Raw genomic sequence first — 5719 nt, 5'->3', positions numbered from 1 at the left:
AGAAAATTTAAACTAAGAATAACTAAAAATATTTATATTGTTGTTAATTATTTTTCCTATTGATTTGGATTTCATGTGTTTTTTATGTAAAGTTGGTAATATATTTATTGTATTTTATTTATAGGATTATCATGTTTGTTTGATTATGATGTGTGTTAAATTCTTTCCGGTGATTGTAGATGATTATTGTCCATACCACGCAATGAAATTTGGTTTGAAAATAATGTGTCATAAACAATTTAGGAGGTCATTTGCCTATTACGTGTTGCTGTAAACTTTGTTGTTGGAGAAGCTTTTGGTGATTGTGATTGGTGCTTAGGAGGCAAATGAGATTATTATTGGGATGGGCCTGTGTATTGATGTAATGGGATGTAAGCTATTTTATTAATCCGAAACGTTTAAAAGTGTTCGATCATTTTAAACATGTTCTGAGTTTTTAGAAAAGCTCCCAACTGTTCGTGTTGTTTAAGTTTTGTTTATGCTTGAAGAGGTTGCACCACAATTGTTAATTTGACTGAGTGAGCAGTGAAAATTGAGATTTTAGTAGAAATGATAACTTGCTTTCTTGATCGCGTGAATGTTCTTTAGCTTATTGCAAGCGGTGCACATGCTATAAAAGGTTTTTCGTTAAAGAAACTCGTACTACAGTAAAGTTCAAAAAAAAAAACTTGTACTACAGCCGATATATGCTCAACAAATAGAGTAACAGGCAATGATAATCTGCGACGGTGAGGATTGCGTTAAGTGTGTGATACATGATACAAACCCTTTTCTTAAGTGAGTCAATGACTTAATTGTTGTAAAGTGGTGCTTAAAATATGCGACTAAATTGAACCTTCAAGTCAGTGCCTCCACCGAGTTCGCAAGGTAGTTTTTATTTATATATATATACATGTAAAAACAGAGCTTACTTGATGAGATATAACATGACGGTGGGAATGATTCTTAAGTCATATTTCATTAATATGCGAAATTTAAAAAAGCTCCAGCGTAGTTTGTAGGAGTCGACAGGAGGGTCATAGACTCCCTTACTTAAGATTTTACGCAATGCATGCCTTCTTTACAAAGAGCCCATGTTCCAGAACTGTTGGCTTCTCCGCACTCCGCAGTCATTTCGGGAACAATAGCTCGAGCACCTGGTAGAGCTGTCTCGCTTCTGTTTTCTTCAACCATCCCATGACTATCAAGCCTTCTGCTGGTCATGGAAACACCGATGTACACACCATGCGAGGGATTTGTTATTACAGATGCAGCTCCCCGGCATATCAGCGCTGGGACCATTGAATATATGTCACCATGTAAGGAGGATGAACATGCAAGTTGTTAGTTGTTGAACTGACCTGGACAGTAAAATAGAGGTGCAAGTTCATATAACTACGATAACAGCCACTGTGTAAAATAAATTCTTTAAATTTAGTAATGATTCAAACATATTGTTCAAGTCGTATATTTGACATAATGTGTTTTACCGTTGTGGGTGGTTTTGATGCCCATAACTTCCCCACCAATATCTTATATCAAAGAGTAAGGAGTTATAATTAACATTTCCAATCTCAAACAAAACAATCGTAATCCATATACTATGGAGGCAAAGTTGAGAAAAAGACCTGGTAAGAGGATGTTTTGTGTTAGCCAGTAACAACACTTGATTAAAGCTCCGGAACAGGAAGACCTCTGCCGGTATAGGATTAATGGTTTCTGTGATCTCTATCGAGGTAGTGTGCTAAGTGAACCTAACTGAGACGGGTGCAGTAGTCAGCTTGAAATACTGATTGCTCTTTGTCACATCAAATGAACTCAGCTCATAAATACCTCCCTATCTGAGGGGCGTTAGAAAGTGTTCAACCAGTGGACGCTAATTGATCCCTGGATCATCATGGACTGCTTCCTTTAAAAAAAAATCCAGTAAAGTGAAAGTAACAGAATATTCAGTGACTTCCCGTTTATGGAGTATCATAAACGTATATAAAAACAAATCATGAAGATCTTTATTAAGAAGCATGAACTGAAAATTTAAAAAAAAAATCCAAGCAATACCTGTAGATATTTTGATATTATGATTTGATTTCAGAGGTCTTGGCAGAGGCTTTGGTTTGTCGATTGGATTGTGGAAGAACATGTTTTGTGAACTTTCTAAAGATGATCACAAATATCAGGGAGGCCATTAAAATCATTGATCATGAGTGAAGATAACATAAAAGACATATCACCGGATAAGATAAATATTACAAAAAATATTTACTTTTTTGGGCAAATACAAAGTTTCTAAGTTTACGACTGGATCATAAAATAGTCACCATAGCCATTAAAATTAAGAGGATGAACACATGATACGGAGCCACAGACCCACAACCAAAGGTCTTGAAGAGAGCATGGAACGATTTGACATGTCTTCTCATCGACCTTGATCTGAAGCTTATTAACATCATTCTTTCTTAGTTAACTTGATGATTAAGCTTCACGTTCATTTTCAACTTCGTTCTTGACCCGTCCTTCTTCTGCTGATCCTCAATGGTTTAGTCAAATGAAAATTAGAAAAGATTTTGTTCCTAGAAAATAAAAAAATTGAAAACGGAATAGTAGTGGGTTGAGAGCTCTACCTTTCCTCAAGCAATCATAGTGCAGTAAATTCAATTTTCAAATAATTATGATGCAAACAGATAACATATCACAAAAACATGATAATAAGCCTATTTAGGTTGGGTCAAAAGTTTTCACTCAAAACCCACACTAAAAAAAGCATCAGACGCATGAATTATAGAAAATCCTGACCGTAAACATCATCGGAGGAATTAATTTTTACCAAGATCCATAGAGGTCATTCCAAAAGACTCTCTTCAGTTGAAACCATAGCGAGGCGGCTATAGTTGTGACTCGTGCAGAGATGAGGATGTTTGATTTGAAATTTCTAGATGCCACAGTGGCTTTAGGTTATAGCGGATTTAGATGATGATATAAAAAGTGGGAGAGGAGGAGGAGGGGAAGTCGAACAGTGATTCCAGATTTGTGTTTTTTGGGATCTTATAAATGCTAATAATAGTCAAAGTTATTGAGTGAGTGGAGCAGAAATTCAAGGCTCTCGACTTTTCAATTTCTCAACAAGCTACGAAGGTTGAGGAAGAAATACAGCCAGAGGTTTGGTTATCTGACGTGGCGAAATAACTATTTTTTATTGGTCGATTTGCATGCTGACGTGTCGCAAAATGCCCTATGGAGAGACTAAGTCTACTTTATAGTATAAGATTCACCTTTATACCATTACAAGTCAAAGTTGACTCTTGTTTGTCTGAGAAACAAACCTTCTCTTTAACCATTTTTGTGTTAAACTAATCAAAACCATCTTCCCAAAATGCAAAACCTGAGATGGGTTTTGAATCTCTTCCTTGTCTGACAACTTTCTCACAGGTGATGTTTCAGCTTTTATAGCTAATTTGACCAGTCTTCAGAGAGTGAAGCTCTCAAAGAACCAGCTTAGGTTTGATCTCTCAAAGCTCAAGTTGCCAGAAGGAGTCTCTTCTGTTGATCTAAGTTCGAATCTAGTGACTGGTTCTCTTTCAAGCCTGTTAAACAGCAAGACAAGCCGGTTCTTGGAAGAGGCTCATCTCAGCAACAACCAAATCTCAGGGAGGATCCCTGATTTCTCAGAGAGCTTGAACGTGAAAGTACTCAACATAGGGAACAACAAGATCGGTGGACAGATTCCAAGTTCAATATCAAACCTTTTTGAACTTGTGAGACTAGACATCTCAAGGAATCACATTACAGGAGTCATACCTCAGGGTTTAGGCCAGCTCGAGCAGCTCAACTGGCTAGACCTCTCGATCAATCAATGCACTTACAGGAAGAATCCCGGATAGCTTGTTGAACATCAAGGCGATGAAACATGTGAGTTTCAGGGCCAATAGATTGTGCGGACTGATTCCACAAGGAAGACCGCTCAACATCTTTCCTGCTTCTGCTTATCTTCATAACCTTTGCTCGTGTGGCAAGCCCTTACCACCTTGCAGGAAGACAACGAAGTGAAAAGAAACACACATTTTAAGGTGGCCAGTCCAACGCTGACTTGATTGATCTCAATCCTACCACTTTACGTAATTCTTGAAAAAAAATAGGTGATATCTTCTTCTATTTGTCTTTTACTCATTTTCTTATTATATTCTATTGTTTTAATCTCTACTTGTGTTTCCATCTAAATAAATTACCAACAGTTTGATTCAACCAGCAGAAACCAGAACTACTTAAACATATACTTGTCTAAACAAAAGGAACTATCATTCCGTGAGGCGTGAGCTACAAAAAAACTTTCCTTGCTCACAAAGCAGCTTCAGATAACTAGTTTAACGAAAACAGAGGTTAAAATATATACAATGAACTAGGCCTGAGCGTTTTTAACTCAACCCGAACTACCGACCTTAATCTGAACCGGAAAAACCGAATCCGAATCCGAACTGTTTTACAAAAATATCCGAATGGGACTTATGAGCTTACTACTTTGGATTTTGGTTATAACCCGAACCGAACCGAAATCCGAATTATGATCCGAAGATATCCGAAATTATTAAATATGTTAATGTTTTTATATATATTAAGGTGATTTAGATATTTTAGAGTATTCAAAATATTTTTGTAGTTTGTTTTATTTGTTATTTTTAATACTTTTAGTTAATTTAGATAGTTTAACTAATTTTTAATTAGATTTGTAAATAATTTATATATTTTGAACTTTTTTGTCAATTTTTGAGGTTTTTAAAAATATATTTTTGAACGATTTTAAATATTGGTTAAAACCGATCCGAACCGAACCCGGAAGAAACCGAATCGAACCCGATCCGATAATTAGTAAAAACCGAATGGTACTTACGAGCATAACACCGAAAATCCGAAAATCTGAATCACCCGGACCGAAACCGAACGGACCACCAAACGCCCATGCCTACAATGAACCATCACCGATAGATAGATAGATGAGATCAGACCCAAAAGAGAGATTAAGATTATCTAGTAGTCCTCCAAAACCTCTTCTTCCTCTTCTTCTTTACCTTCAGATTCTTTGTTCACATCTTCGTTCTTCTTTAAGATTTAAGATTCCATGTTATAGTGAGAAATATATGTACAGACAAACAATTAATAAAAGAAACTCATACTTCCTCATTGCTCTCCAGTGACTTGTTGTACTCTGTCTTTAGTTCAGCAGCCTTAACCAAATAAACTTTCTTTTCCTAAATGATAAAAGAATACAGAGTAAGATCACAATAAGCAAATCACCATGAAACTAAGAGGAGGAACAAAGAACAGAGAGACTCACTTCCTCAGTCAAAGACTTCCACTTTTCACCACCCTGCTTTGCAACCTACAATCATATAGAAAACATAGCATACTAATCATGTAAAGTAGCAAACTTGGTTACAACGTAAAACAAATAGAGAAAGCACAGTCTACTAAATCTTCATAAACACAAGCAAACTAATTAATGTGAAGTAACAAACTTGGTTAAGACCTAATATCATATAGTTTACAAAATCTTCATAAGCACTAGTAGCATATTAATCATGCTAAAGAAACAAACTTTATCACAGCTTACATCCTTAACGTTAGAAGAAGGATTCTCTTCTTTGAAAGTTTTGCAATGTAAGCATAATCTCAGCACATAAGCACCAGCAAAAACCAACAACACGAGGCGAGTATGCAAGGAGGAAGATTACATGAAAATGAAGAAAGC

General features: G+C 36.1%; 1 long non-coding RNA gene across 3 annotated transcripts; it reads right to left on the bottom strand.

Annotated features, from left to right (window-relative positions):
* Positions 1-859: 859 nt before the first annotated feature.
* LOC106444246 lies at positions 860-3162 on the bottom strand. 3 transcript variants are annotated; one of them, XR_007329230.1, is made up of 5 exons: positions 2804-3151; positions 2038-2549; positions 1608-1888; positions 1470-1511; positions 860-1340 (listed from the first exon to the last, which is right to left on the bottom strand). It is a non-coding gene; the product is annotated as an uncharacterized LOC106444246 (long non-coding RNA). The 3 variants fall into 3 exon arrangements; XR_007329228.1 differs by having other exon boundaries at positions 2038-3159; XR_007329229.1 differs by lacking the exon at positions 1470-1511 and having other exon boundaries at positions 2038-3162.
* Positions 3163-5719: the final 2557 nt, after the last annotated feature.

The sequence above is a fragment of the Brassica napus genome, chromosome C9 (genome assembly GCF_020379485.1).
Source record: "Brassica napus cultivar Da-Ae chromosome C9, Da-Ae, whole genome shotgun sequence".
Classification (NCBI taxonomy): domain Eukaryota; kingdom Viridiplantae; phylum Streptophyta; class Magnoliopsida; order Brassicales; family Brassicaceae; genus Brassica; species Brassica napus.
Note: the sequence above shows the minus strand (reverse complement) of the source record. Positions and strands in the feature narration are given on the sequence as shown.